This window comes from Pleurodeles waltl, chromosome 3_1 (genome assembly GCF_031143425.1).
Source record: "Pleurodeles waltl isolate 20211129_DDA chromosome 3_1, aPleWal1.hap1.20221129, whole genome shotgun sequence".
NCBI lineage: Eukaryota > Metazoa > Chordata > Amphibia > Caudata > Salamandridae > Pleurodeles > Pleurodeles waltl.
In genome coordinates this window covers 147751734-147779598 of record NC_090440.1, presented here as the reverse complement: position 1 = coordinate 147779598, position 27865 = coordinate 147751734, and positions in this window count along the sequence as shown.

The following is a 27865-nucleotide window of genomic DNA, read 5'->3' as shown; positions in this document are numbered from 1 at the left end:
TCATTGCCGGCGTCTTAGCTGCTCCTGATACAAGAGGAGGTAGACCAGCATCGGCAGGACCTGTAACTCGGGCTCCATGGCGTCCTGGTTGTTCGTAAAGTGTCGAAAGGTGTGTGGTTTCCGTTCCAAGTCCTGTTTCTGCCATGCTTTTGATGGCGTTGGTACCACCCTGGAAAAGGTGGCAGATAGGCGTGTTGTAATACAATGGGCGGAACCTTGTCTTCCGCCTGTCTGTTGGCGGTTACCGCCGCAGTGTTTGTTTCTACCGCCGTGGTGGTCAGAGTGTTAAAGTGGCTGTCTATGTTGTTGGTTTCCACCATGGTCATGATTCCATTTTTTTTACCGCCGGCCTGTTGGCGGTATTACCACTGCTTTCACACCGACCGCCAGGATTGTAATGAGGGACTAAATGTGCAAGTAGCACTTAGAAGCAATTAGTGCTTACTGGAATATCTAGTTGCGCTGGACTGGGACAAAGTCAAGAGTTTAGGCCACCTGCGATAGAGCAGAGGCTAACTACAGGACCTACATAGGGCCAGCTGAACAACAGTACCTTAATCCTTGCACAGCACAAGATGTGTTGATGATTCCCACACAGTTGGGATTTCACACTGGATTTCTCCATGCAACTGTGGCAATGTGTTAAATCGAGTGCGATGCACCAGTTCCGTGTGCAGTGGTTCCAAATGCGATGTACCCGGGTAAACCATGCGGGAAGGATAATGTGTCGATCTTCTCCATGCAGTGGCATTGATGTGTTGGTTCCAAAGTAGGGGTTCCAGAGGCGATGCAGTGGTTCTAAGTGTGATGTGCAGGTCTGGTCCCTGCAACAGAGGAGATGTCTCAATTTCAACCAGTGCAACAGCATTAATGCACAGGTTCCTGCAGATGCAGCACTTTATACTCACTTCCAAGTCCCTTGGACTTGATTAGTACCACTTGGCAGAGCAAACAAAGTCCAGGTGCTGTTTTTAGATGGAAGAGACATCTTTGATGTTCCTGAGACTTCAGATCAAGAGGCAAGCAAGGTACTCCTTGAAGTCACTTTGGATCTGGAATGCAGATATGCAGGTCCTTCTCACTCCCAGGCAAGAGGGCAACCGGCAGCAGGTCAGCTTAGCAAAGCAGAAACCCAGAAGAGTAGCAGCCCAGCAGAGTGGCAGTCCTTGTGGAAGCACAGCGGTCCTTCTGCTTGGCAGAGTATCCTCAGGCCCAGAAATGTGCAGAGTTGGTGGTGTCAGAGGTCCAATACTTATACCCAGTTGTGCCTTTGAAGTGGGGGAGACTTCAAAGAAGGTTCTTTGAGGTGCACAGAGGACTTCACTTACTGCCCTGGCTCCAGTATAACTATAGGGGGTATGCATCTCTTTCTATGTGGCAGTACACTACCTTTTCAGGTGTACCTGTCAACCCTACTGCCCAGAATGGCCCATCAGGATGTTCATCACTTATCAGTCCCTTTCTGTGTGGCTGTCAAGAAGGAATGCACAAACCCAGCTGTCACCCCACCCCAGATGCGTATTGATGACGGGCAGTAGGCACCAACGGGCAGATGTATCAAAGTACTGTTTTGCATTTCTTAAATGGTGAATTTTAAGAAATCGCTATTTAAGAAATGCAAAATGGTATGTAAGAAAATCGCGATTCCTTAATAGCGATTCCCACAGAGTCGCAATCGCTATTAGGGAATCACTATTAAGAATTGCAACTCCATTGATTCCTATGGGCCTTCAGGCCCATAGGTGCGAATGTCTTTGAATTTCCTAATTTGCGATTCCTTATTAGGGAACTGCAAATTAGGAAATGTAAAACCAAGTATGCCAAGGGCCTAAGGCCCCCTTTGAGGCCCCCTAAAATGTAATTGTGCACATGTGAAATGCACAGATGTCCCAGGGACATGTATGATCTACTTGGCATTCTAAAAAATGCATTTGTAGTGCATTTTTAAAAATTGCACATGGTTACCGCCAACTTGGAGTTGGTGGTAATTGCATTTCATAAATACCCAGTTCGCTTTTAGGAAATGCTTGATGCATGTGCATAGGGAACTGCAAATAGAAATTCCCTATTTGTGATTTCCTATTTAGGGAATCGCAAATTATGATTCCCTAATCAGAGTCTCAGTTTTAGGGAATCGCTAAAAAATGTGATTCCCTCAATTGAACTGCGATGTCTTTCATACATCTTGAAAGGCTATTTTGCATTTGCAAGAGGTAGAATTTTGCGATTCGCACGTTTGCAAAATGCAAAATAGTTCGATACATCTGGTCCCAAATGGCTAAAGTAAGAAAATGCTGACTTTCTAAATGTAGCATTTTCAGAACTGCCATTTGAAATTTGACTTCACCATAAGTTGTAGTTTTAAATTGTATCTTCAGAGACACCAAACTTGATAAGCTTATCCCTTCCATATTGGGGAATTACACTTAAAAGAATCCCAATGTTATCCTATAGGAAAGGTAAGCTTTGCAGTAGTGAAAAACAAATTTGGGAGTTTTTCACTACCAGTGCATGTAAAAACTAAAACTACATGTCCTGTCTTTTAAGTACATTGCACCCTGCTCAGTGGACTACATATGACCTACCTTAGGGGTGACTTATATGTATAAAATTGGAAGGTTTAGGCCTGGCATGAGGTTTATCTTGCCAGATTGAAATGGCAGTGTAAAAACTGCACACAAGCTCTGCAATGGCAGGCGTGGGACATTGTTAAGGGGCTACTTAGGTGGGTAGCACAAGCAGTGCTGCAGACCAACATATAGCATTTAATTTACAGGCCCTTGGCCCATGTAGTGCACTTTATTAGGGACTTATAAGTAAATTGAATATGCCAATTGGGCATGAGCCAACATTAGCATGTGTTAGGGGAGAGAGCACAAGAACCTTAGCACTGGTTAGCAGTGATAAAGTGCACAGAGTACTAAAGCCAGCAAAAACGAGGTCAAAAAATGTAGGGAGGCAGGCAAAAAGTTGGGGCAAAGATCACCCTAAGGCTGTCAGGTCTAACAGCGCCACTTGAAGTTATTTGGTTGCTACAGACTGGGTGAAAATCACAAGTTCAGGATGACCGCAATGGAGCACTGGTCGGATAGAGGGGCCAAGTTTGTTCCAGTGAAGAGTTTACCTTCTCTCAGTGCAAATCCACATGAGGAGTCTCATTTGGTGCGAGAAGATCGTTGTCAGCTTGAGGAGCAGGTTGCCGCAGTACTTTCCGTCAGCAGGAAATTTGGTGACCGTTGCAGATGCGAGGAGTCCATTCGCAGTCACAATTGCAAAGAGCCCAAAACTTCTGGATTTTCGTCTGCACCTCAAAAGTAAAGCAGGAGGAGTAAACACTTTGATGCCAGCCAATGGTGCAAGGCCTGGTCTCGCACCTCTTGGGGATCGGACTCTCTCCCGCAGTGGGCAGCATCAGGGCTCAGGCAGGTGCAGTTGATTCTGGTCAGCTTGAAAGGTGTAGAGAAAGACTCTGGAAAAAGGTCAACTAACTGAACCTTCAACTCACTTCTGGGGATCCTGGATTCAAGTCAAGCAGGTTCAATCTACCTTCTTCAGACAGCAGGGCAGAATCTTCAACAGGTTAGGAGTGTTCTGATAAGAGATTCTGAGATGGTAAACTTAGAAGTCAGTAAGGGAATGGGTACAGCCCTTAGGCTGCCCTTTGAAGCTCAGAAAGGGCTAAATTCAGTCATTCAGTCATTTGGGCTATCCTGCTCAGAAGAGGAACCCCCTGTCCCACACCTAAAGATCTTTTTCACAGGAGATATATTCACAGTCATGTGACCCCAGAAACTGGCAGAAAGGCACATTTGATTTAGGTAAAAAAAAACTGCCAACTTTCTAAAAGTGGCATTTTCAGAATAGTAACTTAAAATCAGACTTTACCATTAAAAAGGATTTTAAATTACAATTCAATGACATGTTTCTTTATCTGCTCCAAAACTGACATTTTCACTTATTAAGTGTCATATTGCGACCCAGTGTTTGTGTCTTTGCTGCGGTGAAAAATGACTTTGGATGTTTTAAACTGCCAGGACATGTAAAACATGTATAACCTAAGTACCCATGTCCTAATGTTTGAATATTATGTACCCTGTAACATGAGCCTTTAGGGTCTACCTTAGAGGTGACTTATAAGTATTAAAACGTATTAAAAAGGAAGGTTTAGGCCTGGCAAAGGGTTTACTTTGCCAGTGAAAAATAGCAGTTTAAAACTGTACCACAGGCTCAGCAGTGGCAGGCACGAGACATGTTTTACAGTGCTACCTTAGTGCTACCTTAGTGGGTAACACCATGGGTAGCACCATGAGGGCTGCAGCCCACTTGTAGCCTTTAATTTACATGCCCTGTTTCATGTTTTGCCACACACTGGGTGCTTATAAATAAATTAATTGTACTAACTATCAATTTTACTATGTTTAGGAAGGAGAGCTCAAGCACTTTTTCCACTGGTTAGCAGGGATAAAGTGCACAGAGTCCTTAGAGCCAACAAAAAAATTGTTCAATCAGTCAGTCAGGGTTCTTGTAGAGTGCAGCTAATCAGCCATTCGGGTCTCAAGGTGCTTGGGGGGTGGGGCTGTGGGGGATTGGTTCTGCGGCTCAGTCCAATGTTGGATGGTCGGTTCAGTTGAAGAGCCAGGTCTTGAGGTCCTTCCTGAACTGAGGCAGAGAGGGAGAGTTCTTGAGATGATGAGGGAGAGAGTTCTAGGTCTTTGCGATGGGGTAGGTCAAGGATCTTCTTCCAGTTGTGGTCTTGCGGATCTGTGGGATTGTGGCCAGTGCCAGGTGAGTAGAAAGGAGTTGTTTGGTGGGCGTGTGGAAGGGAGGGCAGTGGTGGAGGTATGCAAATCCGATGTTGTGGAGGGCTTTGTAGGCAATCATGAGGAGCTTAAATGTGATTCTTTTGTTGACCTAGAGCTAGCGGAGGTCTCTCAGGTGCCCAGAGATGTGGCTGCGGCAAGGGGTGTCCACGATGAGTCTGGCGGCGGCGTTCTGGATTCTTTGCATCTTCCTTTGGAGCTTCTGGGTGGTGCCTGGGTAATGTGTGTTGCTGTAGTCAACCTTACTGTTGTGGAGGACCTGGATGACTGTTCTGGATTCTATGGCGATCCACTTGAAGACCTTTCAGAGAAGGCAGAGCGAGTGGAAGCAGGACGATGAGATGGCACTGACTTGGTGGTTCATTGAGAGCTGTTCAGCAAAGAAAGGCAAAAATCTGTCTGACCCTGCGGAAGGGCCAGGCCTAGCACAAGAATAGGCAGCTGTTTATTAAGGCCGAGACTCTGAATGCACAAACTAAATAGCCAGCCGCAGATTGAACAGGTGCCCACCTTCCCCTTAAAGATTATGAGGAAAGATAATGTTAACAAACGTCACTGCAATGTCTGAAAGAGAAGAACGTCTGTTATCTTGCTGGTAATGCACTGACAGAGTGCTCAGAGGTTGTGCACCAATTTCCTTCATAATGCATGTGAAATGGCGTCAAAATGTATCCGTCTTAAATCATGGCTAGTTAGTAGTTATGCATTTAATTTTTTGCATGTGTTCTGATGTTATATAGACCTCCAAATAATCCACATCAATTTATAGATAATATTCTCTCTCTATTCTAAATAAAAATAGATTCATAAATAAAAAGTAAATGATATTGAATGAGGTTAATAAAATCCTTCCCAATAGATCACAGCATGGGAAAGGAAAACATTTTCTGTCTGGATTACAGGTCCTGAAGGAGGTCAGCTGAGTGTGTACATGAATCCTAGTTGAAAAAGACACGGTTTCAAGTCTTTTCTTTCCAACGCTTTATTCCATTAAGCAGGATGCTACCAACCCTGGCAGTACCAGATGGGCAACTCCCTTGCCAGATCTTTTCCTCCAACCACATTCCACATGTTGCTAAGCAATCAATACATCGCTAACATTCCACACACAGTATAACCCAACATATCTCCCTTCCTAAAAATTGACAAAATACATTAAAGCTATAATGATGATAAGCACAAAAACACAATAAATACAACAAAAAAAAAATTACAATACACAAAGGTACTTAATATGTTGAAATCCACTAATCATTAACCATTAAAACATATTGCCATACATAAACAATGTTGGTATATTTTAACTTATATAATCTTTCAAATACTCCGGCCTCTTCACAACTCTTACACCTCTCTTCTTCCACTCTGCACCCCTCTCTGCAAACTCACCCTCATTTACATTCCCTTTCCACCTCCTTAATTCCAACTCATTACATGTCACCACACTATCCACATTCCATCTCCTTCCATCATCTAACACCACACTATACCCTCTCACCTTTGTTATACGTTTGGGCACAGACCATTTGGATGACCCTTTCCTAGTTCTGTCCCAAACTTTCGTTCGCACCCAATCACCAACAGCTAATTTCCGTTCCGCCACTCCAGCCGTACCCTTACCTTCATATTTCTCTTGCATTTCCGTCACACAACTCATTAAACTTTCCTCATTCACTTTCCCCCTACCTGCCTTGCCCATCCACCCTGGCACAGCTTTGGTACAGGGTTTCCTTCCTTTCAATAACATGAACGGAGTCTCCATAGTAAGGGAATGTGGAGTGGTACGATAGTTCCACAACATGTCTTTGATTTCCTTCTTCAAATTCAATCTATTCTGCAATGCTAACTGAATGCACTCCCCCAATACCCTGTTAAATCTTTCCACCAGTCCATTCTCTCTAGGATGTGCGATGGTGGTTTTAACATGCTTTACTCCACAACTCTCCAGATAATTCTCAAATTCGATCAACGTAAACTGTGGACCATTGTCAGTTACTAACTCTTCAGGATAACCCTCCCGTTTCCATACCTCCTCACAAAACTCAATGACCGCACCTGATCTCACATCACGCACTAAACTGACCTCTGGCCATTTTGAGTGGTAATCCATCATAACAATAGCAAAGGTTTTGCCATTTTCATCCAAAACAAATGGACCACACACATCCATACCCACTTTCTTCCATGGCTCACACGGAAATGGAATGGGAATTACAGGAGTACTCTTGCCCACATGCGTTTTGTCACTGCACGCACAGCTCAAACAATTTCTAACAAACCTTTCAACATCACGATCCATACCTGGTCACCAAAATCCACTCTTGCCTTCCTCTTCATACCGGACATACCACCATGCCCTTCATGCAAAACACCTAACACTTTCTCCCTTAACTTATGCGGTACAACCACTCTGTCACCTCTCTTCAATACCCCATCCTGTTCAGATAACTCCGACCATACACTCTTAAAATTAGCTAACACATCCACCACCTCCCTTCCCAACTCCCTCCAATGCCTACCCAAATTTCTCCTCAATATTTGCATCACATCATCCTCCATCATTGCTGTCTTCCACTCGTCTTTCCCCACAGCTTTCGAATCTACAGCATGTATATCTGCCACAACCCAATCGTCATTTTCGTCGTTCTCCATTCCCTCAATTGGTAATCTAGACAAGCAATCAGCATTCACATTTGCCACACACGGAACATATTTAGTAACGAAGTCATATTCTTGTAACCTATATAACCATTTTGCTATACGTGGTGACGCACGACTGGCACCCTTTGTCGTGAAAATGTCCACCAATGGTTTATGGTCCGTTCGTAGATCAAATCTTCTTCCCCACACATAATTCCTAAAATGCTGGATGCCCCACCAACAAGCGAGAGCCTCCTTCTCAATTGCCTAATAAGTGGCTTCCGCACCTCTCAACGTTCTTGAGGCAAATGCAATCACGTACTCCTTACCCATCCTCACTTGCATCAACACAGCCCCCAAACCGTACATGCTGGCATCTGTGGATCTGATCGTATGGTCGCCCGTCACAAATGGCTTCAACTCCACTGCATTGACAATACTCTTTTTTAACTCAATAAACGCTTGCTGACAACCATCCGACCACTCAAATTTCTGGTTCTTTTTCATCAGTGTGCGTAGGGGCTGAGCAATGTCCGCATTTTTTTTTACAAATTTAGCATAGTACTCAGCTAGACCTAAGAATGACCTCAACTGATCTTTATCCTTCGGACTCTGAGCTTTTTCTATCGCCTCCATCAGACCTACCCTTGGTTTAATTCCATCCCCAGAAACTGTGTGGCCCAGATACTCCACACTTTGTTGCTCGAACTTGCATTTCTTCATTTCAACACTCAAACCTGCCCTTTCCAAAATTGAACACACCTTCCCTAACACTTTATCATGTTCCGTTCCACTTTCCGCCCATACCAGCAAATCGTCCTGAAAGAATCTTACATTCTCAACCTCGCCCAACAAGTTTTGCATTATCCTTTGAAAAACCGCTGAGGCAGACGCCAGGCCAAATGGCATTCGTAAAAATCTAAATGCTCCCTCGGGTGTGATAAATGAAGTGAGATGCTTCGAATCTGGGTGTAATAAAATCTGATGATACACCTTTCCACCTTGAATGCTGGCCAACAACTCATTTATATTAGGTATAGGGTGTCTGTCTATCCATATATTGTCATTTAAATCTCTCAGGTCAACACACATCCTAATCTTGCCGTTAGGTTTCCGAGCCAGTACCACAGGACTCAACCATTCCGAAGACTCCACCGTTTCTATTACCCCCAATTGTAATAATCTCGCCAATTCAGTTTTCAATGCATCCCTAAGCTTCAATGGTACTCCTCTCACTTTATGCAACTTAGGTATCGCACCTTTTCTTAAAACAATCTTGTGCTGAAATTTTTTCAGACAACTCAGCTTGTCTCCAAATAACAAAGGAAATTTCGCCTTCCACTTTTCTGCATTAGGATTTTCTTGTAACACGGTCAGAACTTGTTCCTCGGTGTTCGGGTTCAATACAATGTTTAATGCTCTTTGTTCATTCCACCCTAACAAACATCTGCCTCTTTCCACAACATACACACAACATGTTATTTCCCTCTGTTTAAAAACTAGACTCCCTTGAAAATACCCTACAACCGATATCTTGGTACCTCCGTAACCCACCAATCCAACTTTGGGTTCAGATAATTCCAGCTTTCCTAACCTAAGCCAAGTATCTCTATCAATCAGCGTATATGGAGAACATGAATCCGCCCACATGCTAATTGCTACTCCATTCAGATTTACACTACACTTCGGTGGTCTGTAACACTCATTCTCTAGTTACATCACGTCGTTCTCAACTGAGACCTCTTCAGTAACAGAATTTAGCATCAATACTTGCACACCATCACCTTCTTCATCAGAATACGTCTTTTCTAACTTTTTACCGTCAGTCTGCACACAATTCACACTTTTCTTCTTGATTACATTTTTCTTTTGGTTACAAACTTTGGAAAAATGACCCATTCTATTACAATTGAAACACTTAGCATTCGACGCTGGACAACTTCCAGAAAATGCCAAATGTTTCATGCTACCACATCTATAGCATTTTTTTTTTCCTTCAAATATGCTTTCATTCTTAGTACTCTTGATCTTGTCCACTTCCTGAGGGGTCACATTATCGACATCGTGTTTTCCCAATTCCTTAATATAACGTGATGTATCTTCAATACGTCTTGCAACAACAATAGCCTCATCCAAGGAAGGATCTTTTAAACTCAAGAGTTTTTCTTGAATTTTTATATTTCTAGTACGATTTATCAATTGGTCTCTAACTATTTCCTCGTGTAGGTCCTTAAACTTTGGGCAAAGCACAATAGGGTAGTAAGGGTGAAAGGAGCCGCACATCTAGGCAGTAAAACAATAATTGTAGACAAGTATCAAGGTAACCGAAGAGTCTGGTGCAACCTGGCCCAGTGCCTTACCACCCGGTAGGCACCAAAAAGGGTATCAGAGTACCCAAAGACAAAATTGAACAAAATGGCCACAGCACACAGGAAGTATAGTCCAAAAGTATGGCAGGGATAAGTATCCCTGGTAGTATGTTGCTGAGGTGCACAGTTGAAAGGAGTCTCAAGTCTTGTTTGTAGATGGTGTCTTTAATTTGTAGATACTCGAAATCATAGTGCCATCAGCGAGATACAGCCAACACGTGTTTCGTCACACCAGTGACTTTATCAAGGCTGCAAAATAATAATCAAAACAAGAATTTTGGCATATAGAAGTGTATGGACTTGAGAGTAGGCTCGTAGGAGAGTATGTGGGAAAGACTCCAAAAACTGGATACCAGTGACCAATGAGTCAAACGTAAGCTCAGTGGGCCTTAAAAGGTGAGTAGGTGAGGGTTTAAAAAACATGGCAAACAAAATTCGTAGTAGGGACACGAAGTGCAAGGTATGAGAAAGAAAGTGAGTCATTGTGACCAAGTGCTACGCAATCTAGAACCAATGTGTTACGAGCTAAAATAAGAGAGTTTATGGTGGATGGAAACCGCTTTGTTCTGGAATAAGTAGACAAAGACTGTAAAGTGAGGTGAGACAGGTTTGAGAAATAAATAAATACGGAAGGACAGAGACAAAGAAATCAGACAGGAAAAAGAATGAGAACACAACAACAGAGTTTAGAAGGTCAAAAAGGGGGTAGTTCGGTAAATGGACCCAAGGAAGGGGCAAAAACGGGAGCCAAATGTGTGGCTCATACCTGGGCCGTCCGTCCAGGATGGTACGTAACAAAGGTAAGTGATGAGGGAGCCTCGTGATCAGTTGAATAGGCTTTGGAACGTCAGTGGTAACTGGGAAAAGAGATAACAGTAGTCAAGTAGCCAATAATAGAGTGAAGAAAAAGACAAAAAAAGGGAAATTACAGACAAAGAAGAAAAAGAGGACCAGGAAGTCAGGGGGAGTGGTGTATAAACAGTAAATAAAAAGATTGATGAGAGAAAAAAAGGGGAACAAACAGTACATATCTTCTTGGAGTAGATCTATCAATAGTGTGGCTGAGTAAGAAATTGGACAAGTATGAAAAGGCAGGTAGGCAGGCCCTGATAAGCCTGTGGTCGGAACCTAACAGGTAACGGATAAAGGGGAAAGGGAAAAGAAAACTAAGCCGATTATTCGTAAATGAGGGAAACATGGACATAAGTTATTACTAAGTACGAAAAAAGGGCTAGATGGAGTGTGAGAACGGTAATGTCATTGAAGACAATTATAGTGAAGTCACTGTAAGGCGGCAAGGTCATCACAGCGTGGAAAGTAGTGACCAGTAACTCAGAAAATGAGAAATTGGCAAGACAGGTAATGCGTGATCAAGTAAACCGATTGGTAACAAAAGTTGAAGTAAGCTGAGCGCAGTACAGAGAGCTGAGGAAACCTCTTGTCGGTAAAAAAAATTAAAAGTAATTAATGAACCGCAAAACGAGCGCACTCAGGTGTTGATAGGGAAAGTATACAATGAAAGAAGCCCGTGTGCAAAGGGCTGCGCTTAACGTCGGGGACAGTGAATTAAAACAAACGAGCAGCATGGCAAGAAGTGAGATAGAATGCTGCGGCAAGTTAAATACACGGTATTAAAATCATTAGACAGCGCTTGGTAACAAGCGAACAGGCATGTATGCAAACATGGCAAAAATGGATATTGAGCCATGGAACTGTAAATGCTTATAGGCTAACAAAAGTGGATAATGAGCCATGGTAACTGTAAATGCTTATGGGCTAACATGCACGTGGTAAAAAGTAAAACGCTACCGAGGACGGAAAGTAAAAAACAAAGGTAGAATATGGCGAGGGCCTACCTGAAAAGGCAAAGGGACGTGTGGCACTGAGTTGTCTGAACGAGTACTGGTCAGGTACAGGTCTGTGCTCTCAGCTTAAAAAGAGCAATTGGGATTGGCACTGAGATCGAAGAGGGACACTGAAGTGGGATGTGGAGCAGTATGGCGGCCATCTTGAGTGTAGGGGAGGGAGGTCCGGGCACCTGAGAGTAGATACTGGCGAGAGAGGTTGCTGTACCAATGAGGCAGCATCCAAAATATAAGGCGGAAGTCAAGGAGTAAATGCCTAAGCATGATATATTAAGTGGGTGGAGAGAAAGACTAAAGGATAAAGGAGGAGGACAAGAATGAGAAGATGGAAATAAGTGGGAAAAGAAACCCATAGAAAGAAAAGAAATGCAGAAATAGACCGCGGTTGTTTTAAAGACAGTTGGGATTGAAAGGTGAAAAAGAGAGAACAAACCCTATTTAGGTGCAACTTAGAAAGCACTCTTAAGTTAAGGTAACCAGGTATGTAGTGTGAATTATAATTCGGTAGAATAAACCGAGGTGATGGAAGGCAAGTGTAGTAATATGAGTGAGAAGAAAGGTAGGTACCATCGGTGTCATAATGGTGAAAGGTAATTGTATAGGTTTAGTTAGGGAATGTGATAATACACATAGTTAGTAGGTGACGATCAGGTACAGATATAATAAATTGTCAAGTACATCGAATAAACAGCAGCGAAGCATATACAGACAGAGGCCACAGGGCATATTATGGCCAACACTGTTTAATTATTACGGTTCACTGTGTATTATTATCATGTGTGAACAATGTCGTTCTTGATCATGTGTTTCACCACCTACTCCATGCCTATATGCAACCACCTGTTGCTTTTGAGTACTATGCCCCGTGGCCTCGGTCCTTTTTTTATGCTCCGTTGCTGTTTAACCAAATGGACATTTGTTTGGTGAATCTCACGGTTTACTCTGCATTTTTAGCGTGTGTCTACAATGACGTTTGTTGATCATGTATTTCAGCATCTATTCCATGCCTTTATGTAACCACTTTTTGCACTTGATTAATATGCCCCGTGGCCTCGGTCTGTATATGCTTCGCTGCGGTTTATTCGATGTACTTGACAATTTATTATATCTGTACCTGATCGTCACCTACTAACTACGTGTATTATCACATTCCCTAACTAAACCTATACAATTACCTTTCACCATTATGACACCGAGGGTACCTACCTTTCTTCTCACTCATATTACTACCCTTGCCTTCCATCACCTCGGTTTATTCTACCGAATTATAATTCACACTACATACCTGGTTACCTTAACTTAAGAGTGCTTTCTAAGTTGCACCTAAATAGGGTTTGTTCTCTCTTTTTCACCTTTCAATCCCAACTGTCTTTAAAACAACCGCGGTCTATTTCTGCATTTCTTTTCTTCCTATGGGTTTCTTTTCCCACTTATTTCCATCTTCTCATTCTTGTCCTCCTCCTTTATCCTTTAGTCTTTCTCTCCACCCACTTAATATATCACGCTTAGGCATTTACTCCTTGACTTCCGCCTTATATTTTGGATGCTGCCTCATTGGTACAGCGACCTCTCTCGCCAGCATCTACTCTCAGGTCCCCGGACCTCCCTCCCCTACACTCAAGATGGCCGCCATACTGCTCCACATCCCACTTCAGTGTCCCTCTTCGATCTCGGTGCCACTCCCAATTGCTCTTTTTAAGCTGAGAGCACAGACCTGTACCTGACCAGTACTCGTTCAGACAACTCGGTGCCACACGTCCCTTCGCCTTTTCAGGTAGGCCCTCGCCATATTCTACCTTTGTTTTTGACTTTCCGTCCTCGGTAGCATTTTACCTTTTACCACGTGCATGTTAGCCCATAAGCATTTACAGTTACCATGGCTCATTATCCACTTTTGTTAGCCTATAAGCATTTACAGTTACCATGGCTCAATATCCATTTTTGCCATGTTTGCATACATGCCTGTTCGCTTGTTACCAAGCGCTGTCTAATGATTTTAATACCGCGTATTTAACTTGCCGCAGCATTCTATCTCACTTCTTGCCATGCCGCTCGTTTGTTTTAATTCACTGTCCCCGACGTTAAGCGCAGCCCTTTGCACACGGGCTTCTTTCATTGTATACTTTCCCTATCAACACCTGAGTGCGCTCGTTTTGCGGTTCATTAATTACTTTTAAATTTTTTTACCGACAAGAGGTTTCCTCAGCTCTCTGTACTGCGCTCAGCTTACTTCAACTTTTGTTACCAATCGGTTTACTTGATCACGCATTACCTGTCTTGCCAATTTCTCATTTTCTGAGTTACTGGTCACTACTTTCCACGCTGTGACGACCTTGCCACCTTACAGTGACTTCACTATAATTGTCTTCAATGACATTACCGTTCTCACACTCCATCTAGCCCTTTTTTCGTACTTAGTAATAACTTATGTCCATGTTTCCCTCATTTACGAATAATCGGCTCAGTTTTCTTTTCCCTTTCCCCTTTATCCGTTACCTGTTAGGTTCCGACCACAGGCTTATCAGGGCCTGCCTACCTGCCTTTTCATACTTGTCCAATTTCTTACTCAGCCACACTATTGATAGATCTACCCCAAGAAGGTATGTACTGTTTGTTCCCCTTTTTTTCTCTCATCAATCTTTTCATTTACTGTTTATACACCACTCCCCCTGACTTCCTGGTCCTCTTTTTCTTCTTTGTCTGTAATTTCCCTTTTTTTGTCTTTTTCTTCACTCTATTATTGGCTACTTGACTACTGTTATCTCTTTTCCCAGTTACCACTGACGTTCCAAAGCCTATTCAACTGATCACGAGGCTCCCTCATCACTTACCTTCGTTACGTACCATCCTGGCCGGACGGCCCAGGTATGAGCCACACATTTGGCTCCCGTTTTTGCCCCTTCCTTGGGTCCATTTACCGAACTACCCCCTTTTTGACCTTCTAAACTCCGTTGTTGTGTTCTCATTCTTTTTCCTGTCTGATTTCTTTGTCTCTGTCCTTCCGTATTTATTTATTTCTCAAACCTGTCTCACCTCACTTTATAGTCTTTGTCTACTTATTCCAGAACAAAGCGGTTTCTATCCACCATAAACTCTCTTATTTTAGCTCGTAACACATTGGTTCTAGATTGCGTAGCACTTGGTCACAATGACTCACTTTCTTTCTCATACCTTGCACTTCGTGTCCCTACTACGAATTTTGTTTGCCATGTTTTTTAAACCCTCACCTACTCACCTTTTAAGGCCCACTGAGCTTACGTTTGACTCATTGGTCACTGGTATCCAGTTTTTGGAGTCTTTCCCACATACTCTCCTACGAGCCTACTCTCAAGTCCATACACTTCTATATGCCAAAATTCTTGTTTTGATTATTATTTTGCAGCCTTGATAAAGTCACTGGTGTGACGAAACACGTGTTGGCTGTATCTCGCTGATGGCACTATGATTTCGAGTATCTACAAATTAAAGACACCATCTACAAACAAGACTTGAGACTACTTTCAACTGTGCACCTCAGCAACATACTACCAGGGATACTTATCCCTGCCATTCATTTTGGACTATACTTCCTGTGTGCTGTGGCCATTTTGTTCAATTTTGTCTTTGGGTACTCTGATACCCTTTTTGGTGCCTACCGGGTAGTAAGGCACTGGGCCAGGTTGCACCAGACTCTTTGGTTACCTTGATACTTGTCTACAATTATTGTTTTACTTCCTAGATGTGCGGCTCCTTTCACCCTTACTACCCTATTGTGCTTTGCCCAAGGTTTTCTTCTCTCTGAATAGGGTGTGCCGCACTCTAGTAACATTCACTGTTTTACTGCATTACGTGTTTATCTTCTGTACAGAAAGAATATTCTTGATCTAGGCCTTATAACATGGCTTTATTTGATAACAACCGGGACACCCTAGCTGCAGAACTTTTCTCTATGTAATCACCAGCAACACGTACTATAGATCACACCCCTTCTAAAGAAGGACTGAGACAAAAATTCATTAAACTAGAAAGACTCAGAAAACAAGAGGTAGCCCGTTGGTGGGACATCACCACTCTTAAACGTTATTTGGAACTTAAACAAGTCCCTAGGGGACTGCGGGTGATAATATTCCCATCTTTCGAAGATCTTGACCCTGACTTACTTGGGGAATGGGAACATCTTATTTCCTCCACTTCTTTTAGCATGATTAACATACTTATTAAGCATGCAGATAGAAAACGTATCAAACTGCTCCAGGATATTACATCCCTGGAGGAAGAGATTAAGAACCTTAACCTCACTGAAGCAACTGACAAAAACTACACGATCATGAGAGAGATACTCACTGGGTATCAATTATACATTAAGGACAAGAAAATGCGCAAACTCATTAGAGATGGCAACGACTACAAGAATGGTAGGATTTACACATTTGCACGTAAGTTTGATCAGATCAACAAGGAGACTAGCATCAATTCCACTAAGGCTACCACTCCCGCGGGGTCAATCGCAGGTAGTTTATCTGACATCTCCAATCTTTCCAGTGACTGCTTAGACTCAGCTGGGGATGGGTCCTCTACCAGTACACATCAACAAAATATAACCCAGCAGCCAAATTCTTTTTTAGAGGAACTTGGCCATTACAGAAAGGGTCTACAACAGAATTACAACAGGTCAGGTTCAAACATAAACCCACTAGCAGGGGGGGCAGGAAACACCACAGTAAACACCAGGGAGGGCATGACAACTCGCTCGACCGCAAAAATCCAAAGGACCTGAGTGGTCCCCCCATGGAACAAAACCTCACTATCTCAGAGGAAACTGTACAGGTTATGAATCTTTCCAATTTGAAATTATCTGTACACGCAATAAATGTCTTGCAAAAAGGTCTGGGCTTTTGTCCTACTTCTAAACCGGACTACACTAACATACACATAGATCTTTTTAAGTTCGTACGCAATCTCAAATTGAAAAAGTTTTTCCAGAATAAACCAGACATTGACTGGACTGCCCGCACTTCACTACCTACATGCAACCAATCCATTAAAGACCTACAGGACATCCAAACAATTCTCTCCCTTGACAACACTCTGTCATCACCACCTAGCTTTGACAAACTACTAACTCAACTTGACATTACACCTAACTTAGACGTTAACAGTGGGCTCAAACCCAGCTCCACGTTTATACCCACCTTGCCACCAGACAATCACATCGATGTCTTTTACAAAGCCGTCAGTACGGAATTACACAACTTAGAGGATAAGACCAACACCTGTACCCACAGACCTTACAAAAATCTTAATCCCAATGAACTCCGAGCGCTACACAAACTCTCTACCTGCACAGACATAGTCATCAGGGAGGCGGCCAAAGGGGGCAACGTTGTCATTATGAATAGAACCGACTACATTGCAGAAATCAACAGACAACTCAATGACACACAGGCCTATTCTGCGTTGCAGTCTAACCCTCTTCCTGACATCACCAGTCGCATCGAAAAGAAACTAACGTCTTGGAAGAATCTCTGTCTCCTAACCGACTTAGAATACAGATTTATGTACACTGAGACGCCTAGGGCTACTTGCATTTACATTCTACCCAAAGTCCACAAACCAGGTGGCTTTCCACCTGGGAGACCCATCATCTCGGGGATTGGTTCCCCTACGGAACATATTTCTGAGTACATTGATTTTTTTCTACAGCCCTTGGTACATAACTTACCCTTGTACATACAGGACACTAGGGACTTGCTGTGTCAACTTGAGGATATTGAATGGACGGAAGAGTGTATGTTTGTCTGTCTTGACGTTAGCTCTCTCTATACCTCTATTCCCTTGGAGAAGGGTCTAGAAATGCTCCAACTGACGTTAAGTGCCCGTGACGCCACACTGTATGAACACACACTGATGCTTCTTGATTTTACTCGATTAGTGCTTGAGAACAATGTTTTTTTACATGATGGTAGATGGTTTCGACAGTGTCAGGGTGTAGCCATGGGAGCTAAATTTTCTCCATCATACGCTAATCTGTACATGGGCCAATTTGAGAAAAACCATCTATGGTCCAACTGTCCTACACACATCACCGAACATATCCTGTACTGGGGGAGATACATTGATGATATTCTTGCTATCTGGACTGGCAACATCCCTGACCTTAACCAACTTATAGAACACCTTAACACTAACGAGTTCAACCTAGTGTTCACTCACAAAGTGGACTCTACTCAAATCGAGTTCTTGGACTTGCTGCTGTACATCACCAACAATAAGATCATGTCTAGACTCTACAGGAAACCCACGGCCTGCAATTCCATTCTGCATGCACAGAGCGCCCATCCCCTTACACAGATCAGGGCCATTCCTTACGGTGAAATGGTCAGGATTAGACGCAACTGTACTGACACGGATGTTTTCAAGCAGGAACTTAAGAACCTGACTGAAAGTTTCCAAGCCAGAGGTTACAACAACAAACTCATCTCGGCAGCCAGTAAGCGCATCTCTAACAAAAACCAACACACCTTACTACTTAAAAGCCACAAAGAACCTGGTAACAAGGGTTCTCCCAACAGACGACCGGTCTCTTTCATCACCCAATACAGTCCTGTGAGCAAGACAGTACTGCGCATTCTCAAGAAACATTGGCACTTGTTAATGTTGGATACATGTCTTAAGAACTCAGTAGGCTTGTCACCCACTATGGTACACACTAGAGGTCGTACGCTCAGGAATATTCTGTGCCCCAGTTTTCTCTGCCCCTCCCCTCCAACTCGCCTACTGGGTTGGATTCCAGAAAAACCCAATGGTTTCTATAAATGTGGCTGCTGCATATCCTGCCGATTGGCCCTTAACAAAACTATATCGTTCTCCTACAATACCGGGACCACGCACCACATCATAACCTTCATGAATTGTAACACTAAATGCACTGTTTACTGCCTGATATGTGTATGTGGCCTAATCTACATTGGAAGCTTCATACGCCCACTTAAGGAACGCATACAGGAACATGTCAGAGCCATCAGAAATGTCAACACCAACTATCCCCTTGCTGTACACTTCAGCACCCTGCATGGGGAAAAAGACTTGTTAAACATCAGATTCCACGGCATCACGCATGTCTCCAACTCACCAAGATGGGGAGACAGAACAAGGGATCTGCGCAGATGCCAGGCTAAGTGGATCTTAAAACTCCGCTCAGTTGAGCTAGGCCTGAACACAGACCGTGAATTACATTACTTTCTTACATGAGTTTTAGCTTCCACTCCCTCTTTGTCTGCTTAGCACATATTGGGCCATCTTATGGCCAACACTGTTTAATTCTTACGGTTCACTGTGTATTATTATCATGTGTTAACAATGTCGTTCTTGATCATGTGTTTCACCACCTACTCCATGCCTATATGCAACCACCTGTTGCTTTTGAGTACTATGCCCCGTTGCCTCGGTCCTTTTTTTATGCTCCGTTGCTGTTTAACCAAATGGACATTTGTTTGGTGAATCTCACGGTTTACTCTGCATTTTTAGCGTGTGTCTACAATGACGTTTGTTGATCATGTATTTCAGCATCTATTCCATGCCTGTATGTAACTACTTTTTGCACTTGATGAATATGCCCCGTGGCCTCGGTCTGTATATGCTTCGCTGCGGTTTATTCGATGTACTTGACAATTTATTATATCTGTACCTGATCGTCACCTACTAACTATGTGTATTATCACATTCCCTAACTAAACCTATACAATTACCTTTCACCATTATGACACCGATGGTACCTACCTTTCTTCTCACTCATATTACTACCCTTGCCTTCCATCACCTTGGTTTATCCTACTGAATTATAATTCACACTACATTCCTGGTTACCTTAACTTAAGAGTGCTTTCTAAGTTGCACCTAAATAGGGTTTGTTCTCTCTTTTTCACCTTTCAATCCCAACTGTCTTTAAAACAACCGCGGTCTATTTCTGCATTTCTTTTCTTCCTATGGGTTTCTTTTCCCACTTATTTCCATCTTCTCATTCTTGTCCTCCTCCTTTATCCGTTAGTCTTTCTCTCCACCCACTTAATATATGATGCTTAGGCATTTACTCCTTGACTTCCGCCTTATATTTTGGATGCTGCCTCATTGGTACAGCGACCTCTCTCGCCAGCATCTACTCTCAGGTCCCCGGACCTCCCTCCCCTACACTCAAGATGGCCGCCATACTGCTCCACATCCCACTTCAGTGTCCCTCTTCGATCTCGGTGCCACTCCCAATTGCTCTTTTTAAGCTGAGAGCACAGACCTGTACCTGACCAGTACTCGTTCAGACAACTCGGTGCCACACGTCCCTTCGCCTTTTCAGGTAGGCCCTCGCCATATTCTACCTTTGTTTTTGACTTTCCGTCCTCGGTAGCGTTTTACCTTTTACCACGTGCATGTTAGCCCATAAGCATTTACAGTTACCATGGCTCATTATCCACTTTTGTTAGCCTATAAGCATTTACAGTTACCACGGCTCAATATCCATTTTTGCCATGTTTGCATACATGCCTGTTCGCTTGTTACCAAGCGCTGTCTAATGATTTTAATACCGCGTATTTAACTTGCCGCAGCATTCTATCTCACTTCTTGCCATGCCGCTCGTTTGTTTTAATTCACTGTACCCGACGTTAAGCGCAGCCCTTTGCACACGGCTTCTTTCATTGTATACTTTCCCTATCAACACCTGAGTGCGCTCGTTTTGCGGTTCATTAATTACTTGAAATTTTTTTTACCGACAAGAGGTTTCCTCAGCTCTCTGTACTGCGCTCAGCTTACTTCAACTTTTGTTACCAATCGGTTTACTTGATCACGCATTGCCTGTCTTGCCAATTTCTAATTTTCTGAGTTACTGGTCACTACGTTCCACGCTGTGACGACCTTGCCGCCTTACAGTGACTTCACTATAATTGTCTTCAATGACATTACCTTTCTCACACTCCATTTAGCCCTTTTTCGTACTTAGTAATAACTTATGTCCATGTTTCCCTCATTTACGAATAATCGGCTCAGTTTTCTTTTCCCTTTCCCCTTTATCCGTTACCTGTTAGGTTCCGACCACAGGCTTATCAGGGCCTGCCTACCTGCCTTTTCATACTTGTCCAATTTCTTACTCAGCCACACTATTGATAGATCTACTCCAAGAAGATATGTACTGTTTGTTCCCCTTTTTTTCTCTCATCAATCTTTTTATTTACTGTTTATACACCACTCCCCCTGACTTCCTGGTCCTCTTTTTCTTCTTTGTCTGTAATTTCCCTTTTTTTGTCTTTTTCTTCACTCTATTATTGGCTACTTGACTACCGTTATCTCTTTTCCCAGTTACCACTGACGTTCCAAAGCCTATTCAACTGATCACAAGGCTCCCTCATCACTTACCTTCGTTACGTACCATCCTGGCCGGACGGCCCAGGTATGAGCCACACATTTGGCTCCCGTTTTTGCCCCTTCCTTGGGTCCATTTACCAAACTACCCCCTTTTTGACCTTCTAAACTCCGTTGTTGTGTTCTCATTCTTTTTCCTGTCTGATTTCTTTGTCTCTGTCCTTCCGTATTTATTTATTTCTCAAACCTGTCTCACCTCACTTTACAGTCTTTGTCTACTTATTCCAGAACAAAGCAGTTTCTATCCACCATAAACTCTCATATTTTAGCTCGTAACACATTGGTTCTAGATTGCGTAGCACTTGGTCACAATGACTCACTTTCTTTCTCATACCTTGCACTTCGTGTCCCTACTACGAATTTTGTTTGCCATGTTTTTTAAACCCTCACCTACTCACCTTTTAAGGCCCACTGAGCTTACGTTTGACTCATTGGTCACTGGTATCCAGTTTTTGGAGTCTTTCCCACATACTCTCCTACGAGCCTACTCTCAAGTCCATACACTTCTATATGCCAAAATTCTTGTTTTTATTATTATTTTGCAGCCTTGATAAAGTCACTGGTGTGACGAAACACGTGTTGGCTGTATCTCGCTGATGGCACTATGATTTCGAGTATCTACAAATTAAAGACACCATCTACAAACAAGACTTGAGACTCCTTTCAACTGTGCACCTCAGCAACATACTACCAGGGATACTTATCCCTGCCATACTTTTGGACTATACTTCCTGTGTGCTGTGGCCATTTTGTTCAATTAGGTCCTTAAACTTGCATGTATTTGCTAATGTTCTCAACGCACTTACAAACTGATCCACAGACTCACATTGTGCTTGCGCTCTCGAAAAGAATTTGTGGCGTTCCACCACTATACTCACTTTTTTGCTAAAAGGACTTTCTAATGCCCCCATGGCCCTTACATACACATCCTCACCATCAACCTCTTCGTCAGACCCCTCCCCATTTTCAAGAATTTCACCATACGGTAGGGTTTTCAACACTTTCCTCCCTTCCACGCCCAAATTATGTTTTAACAAAGCTAATTTCCTTTTTGCTGTAAAAATAGCTCCACCCAAGGCTTCTAAATATGTTTCAAAAGCCTCTCGCCAATCTTCCCATGGCATAACAGGCTCCCCAGGAAGAGGTAAAAACGTAGGTGGAGGCGCTATAGCTTGCATGGTTTACACTGAGATTTCACTGTACAAGTGTCCAATGACTTTGTTACCACAGACTAAATACACTGTATTATATTACTTAATCTGTAACTCGCTCTGCACAATTTAAGTCCAAAATCCACATTCTTCATTGAATGGAAAAAATATTGTCCAGCACCAACACAGTGGCACTGACCCACAGTCACCAATCACGTTGCAGTATGACGATATTCCCACTTTCGAGATTGTCCACTGTTCAGGGCGTCCTCCACTCTCAGCAAGCACCGCTTCACTTTCCAGTTGGTTGCTCACACCACGCAGATCTGACGGGCTTCCTCACATTTATTAACGACGTCCACGTTGTTTTGCGACCGTCAGCCTTCTTTCTACAGTTGGTTGCCCTTGCCGCACACACAATAGTGACGCACTCTCTCGCGTCTTCTCCGTCTCGTGTCTTCTCCGTCGTCCTGGAAACTGGGCTGTTCCAGTTCAGCCTCTGACAACCGGTCTCTGCACGCAGACAGCCAACGACGCTTCCCGTGACAAACTTGAAAGGTAACAAGCAGTTACCGCGCGGCACACATGTGAAGTTACGCTTTAGGTCCTCGTTGCCGAAATACCTTGAGATCAGATCCTTGTTAGCACCGGGGCTTAGTTTAACATACGACCAGAGCAAGCTTAATTCACCCGCACTCGGAGCAGCACGAAGTCGTTACACGCTTTTCACAGCGCAGGCAGCGTTGTCATCGGTTAACATGAATCCTTTTAAAGCACTAGGTCTGCCGCGGGACACTGCACTCCAATAAATCCAAAAATCATATAAAATGCAGTAGAAGATTTCCACCAATGTTTAAAATAACGTCCAGTCACTGCCCACAAAGTCCAGAAGGCATCTCAAGGCTTCTCCTCCCAGGGTTGGCTCACTGATAATATCGCAATCCCACCCTCGTCGCCACTGAAAAAGACACAGTTTCAAGTCTTTTCTTTCCAACGCTTTATTCCATTAAGCAGGATGCTACCAACCCTGGCAGTACCAGATGGGCAACTCCCTTGCCAGATCTTTTCCTCCCACCACATTCCACATGTTGCTAAGCAAGCAATACATCGCTAACATTCCACACACAGTATAACCCAACACTAGTGATCCCAAAAGTGCTTGTCTGCCGATGCTTTTGGTTGTGCCGACTTTAGCAGTGAAGAATATCACAAATCAAATTTAGTGCCACCTGATATCAATTGCTTGCATTTGCTAGCAGCAGACTTTATTACAGAAGATAAGGGCCTCATTCCGAGTGACCTGACACACTTCACCCGGAAATACCAACGCTATGTGGAGGGGTTTTACCAAGTGTGGTATTGCCTTTCTATTTCAAGTTCTGTAATACCATTTGCAATAAACAACCCCATGCAAGTAAGACCTCACGATGGTATATCCAGAGGGAATAAATGTACTATCTTAGTGACATGTATTCTACCTACGTCCACGTGCTGTGTGACGTGGGCAATATAACCCATCGAAAAAATCGAAACAGAGGAGCAAGCAGAGATTAGTCTTGAAGAGAAAGATTAGAAAGGCAATGAGTGATGAAGCCAAAACTTTGCAATGGGAAAGAAATATAAAGCATTGGAATCGATGAAGTGTAAAATTTAGTGTCTGACTCATATTTATGTGACGTGTAGGTCGGAGATTCTAATCTGAATAGGGTAAATCAGCCCTGCACCATTCCCATGTCAAAATATGGATTTTTATTAAACTGTATAATAGTAACTCTGCTAATTACGGACCTGAGGCATGGAAACAAATGGGTTGAGTAAGCAATATATAAAACACATTAATATCAAAGCTGCCATTGCTACGCTGTTTCCTAACTGTCTGGTAAGCAGTAATTTTTTTTTTTTACAAAACACATGGGGGGTCATCCGCCCGCCAAGCTGTAACCGCCATGCGGCCGCCAATGCGGCCGCACTCCCGCGGTGCCCATTACAACATCCCCGCTGGGCCGGCGGGCGCAAACCTGGCTTACGCCCGCCGGCCCAGCGGGAATTCGGCCACAACATAGGAGGGGGCTCCTAATGGAGCCGGCGGTGTTGCGGCCGTGCAACGGGTGCAGTTGCACCCGTCGTGCTTTGCACTGTCTGCTATGCAGACAGTGAAAAGCGGCACGGGCCCTGTTAGGGGGCCCCTGCACTGCCCTGGGAGGCCCCAGGACTCCCCTTACCGCCAGCCTCTTCCTGGCGGTGCAAACCGCCAGAAACAGGCTGGCGGTAGAGAAGTCATAATCCCCAGGGCAGCGCTGGTTGCACTGCTGCCCTGGCGGATTATCACCACCGGGGCTAAAATGGCGGGAAACCACCGGCCCGTCGAAATATGGGTCTCCGTACCGCCAGCCTGATGGCGGTACGGACGCCACTTTAGCCCTGGCCAGGGTCGTAATGACCACCATAGTGTGCTATCATAATAATTCAGGTCATGCGGATACATTTTTTGAGGTTTAGGGAAAATCAGCCATTCATCGTCCACCTTAAAGGAAAACCAACTTCCTAATGAGTTCAGACAAATATTCAGTGCACTGCAGATGAATATTTCACTGAGCCACAGATTGAACACATTTGCTCTTACTCCTAGTTAATTGCCAGATGTATTTCATACCAAGATGCATTTTGTTTCAACTCATAGTCATTCCACTATGTTTGTTCTAAGTTCTAAAAGCCATTAGTCTAAGTGAGCATTACAGCCATTTTCTCTGCTGGCCATTAAACTGCATACTTAAATAAGTCATATTTTCCTAAATGAACCCTGCTCTTTGCAAGTTCTTCAAGTTACTGCCCCGAATAATTACAAGCAGCTGACGTTATATTGATTTTCCACCACACTGCTATGATTGAAGAATATTCTTTGAATCATACATCCTAAAAACATAGATCTTTGCTGAGAATATTAGGGTAGCAATCGCAAAGTCTTTTATGAATATGTTACATTTTATTACAAATTCATGAGGCATTCTACCCCCACATTAAGGCACCTCCCTGAACATCAGTTTAGTAGAGTAAAACAATAAAAAAAATTATGGGGATTGCTCAATGATTGGTTCTAGATCAATGGACAGTTTTAGGTTCCATAACAAACTTCAAACATAAGTGATACAGAGTAAATGCCATAAAGGCACTCATTTGCAGAAATGCACAGAGCATGTAAATCCCTAGTAAAATAGGAAAGTGTTGTGGCCCCCTGCCCCAAAATCAAAGGGTTTTTATACATAGTTCTTGCATAGAATATGATAAATTTAGCAGTTTCATCATGGTGTGAGTAAAAGTATACTTTCTTTAGCAAATCAGTACACAAGAATAACAAAGAATAATAAACATCTTTACCTTAAGGTATAAGCATTTCTGTTAATTATTAAATACCCTCTACGTTAATGTCATTAAGAGATGTTTGAACAAATATGAAATATTCAATATGTATTTTGTCAGGTAACATTTGGAGTTTAACACTGCACCAGGCAGGTTACTTATATACAGCCCGTGCAACTGTGGCCTTTCACATGCAGCTTGTAACTGTGTACACATGTGTGAGCACATGTTCACATGTAGCCAGCCCAGTAATTTTGGAGCTCATGGCCCAGTAGCGGTCAAATGTGATGTTCGAATGTCACTTAAGTTATTTCCAGCTGCCTGATGTATATTTGTGAATTAATGTGTAGTATTTAGTAATGTGTGTGCAAGTAATGTACCCAAAAAAGCACTGACTGGACAATTATTTATTGAGTGTTATTATTATGTGCAAATGGTGATTACTAGCCCACACCATCTCTCCTCAGTACGTCAGGCCTTGGACTACTCTACTTTGCTACCCTGAGAGAGTCAAGTGCTATAATGGGGTGCTTGGTTCTCAGTTAGGGGACATTTTGGCCCTATTACTTGTGCAGGCCTCATATCCTGCCCAACTAATAACCCAATTTCTTCCACTCACTCCTTCCCACAAGTTCAGCCTTGACATCTTTTAAAGGTTCACACCAAACCACACACAATTTACATATCTTTTCTTGTTCCATCCTCAAACTATAATGTAGATTTGACAATCTAAATTCTACCTCTTCTTTTATCTATTCTCTTGTTGCCATTTCATCTCTCCCCTCTCTCACAATCTTTACTCTCCTCGTATTGTAGTACTTAATAAAGTCATGTCCCTGTTCACTGAACCACACATACCCCAGTTTAACAGATCTAGTCTCATGCATAATTTGGGCAATCATTTTCAGAAATTTACCACACTCAATACCATTATCAGAATCTTAATTCTGCAAGAGTGGCAAATTCTTCAACAACATGTTGAAATCTGACAAATAAGGAGACAAAAATGAATTACCATTAAATATATACCAAGAAACACTGTGCAAAAGAGGCAACAGGAGATACCAAGTTGCATATAGTAACCCTCTCACCTGCAGAATGAGGAAGGAGAGTGTGAATTAAATAGTTTTTAACTTTCATAAAATCAGAGTGTTCTTGTGTTATTTTTAGTCTAAATGATCATTTGAAATCCATTAAGTAACTCCCTATGTATCGGTGTGTTATCTTTCACTTCATAATACACTGTTTTTAATTCAACTCTTGTAGAGACATACTGCACTGAAGATAATAAGCACAACAGACCAACTAAAACTATTAGTATTCTTTAAAACAATAAAGTTTCTTCTTTTTTCTTATTTTAAAGCAATAATAAAAAAATCAAAATGTAGTTTTTCTTGCAAAAGTTCATTACAGTTTGTGCTCTCAAAAATATTTTTCTTCATTCAACAGGAAGTTTCGCTTTAATGCAGGCTTTTCAATTTTTTATAATTTTCAAGGTGCTTCTTGTACATCTGATTCACTTTTGAGTTCACTTTCAAAGGTATATTATCAATAATTTATTGGACCGTATTTGTGTGACTTTGACTCTTCTTATGACTCTGCAGACATATACCCATTCAGGTGATGCATTCTTTCTATTTGTTATTCTCCTTCTAGCTGGTAGTCTAGTAATAAGTGATTCACTTTCACTATTTTCTGAGCCCAATTTAACTCCTTCTGATTCTTAATTAATTGGGTCTAGACGCCCTTGTTTCTCCTGTTGACAATGCTTTCTTTTTCTTTTTCACCTATGGGTAATGTTTAATCTTTTACACTAACTGATGAAGTTGATCCTGATCAATGTCAACTGCATGGTTCACTGTGAACTGTATTCTTCCTCTTGTGATTCGAATTTTCAACTGAAGTCTTTCATTGTTTGGACTGAGGACTACTTCTTCTTCTTGTCACACGTGTCTTGGACTTTGAAATTGCAACAGATCTTTACTCTGACTGTCACCTTGAAACTGGACTGCAGCACTACTAGTAGAGGTACTAGAATCTTCACCAGAACTTTCACTTCCACTAATCTGGACTTTTATGGGGTTTTTCACCAGCTTGAAAATGTTCAAACTTTTCACCCAACTCTGGATCCACGATGCAAACTTGCGCTTGACCTTGTTGCTTTCACCACTTTTTTTATCTACCTCCTTCACTCTTTTTATGTTAGCAGTATGGATCTACTGTGGAATTCCGGCACACTCACAGAAGTGTTTGTTGTCAAAATCACCTGCTATGAG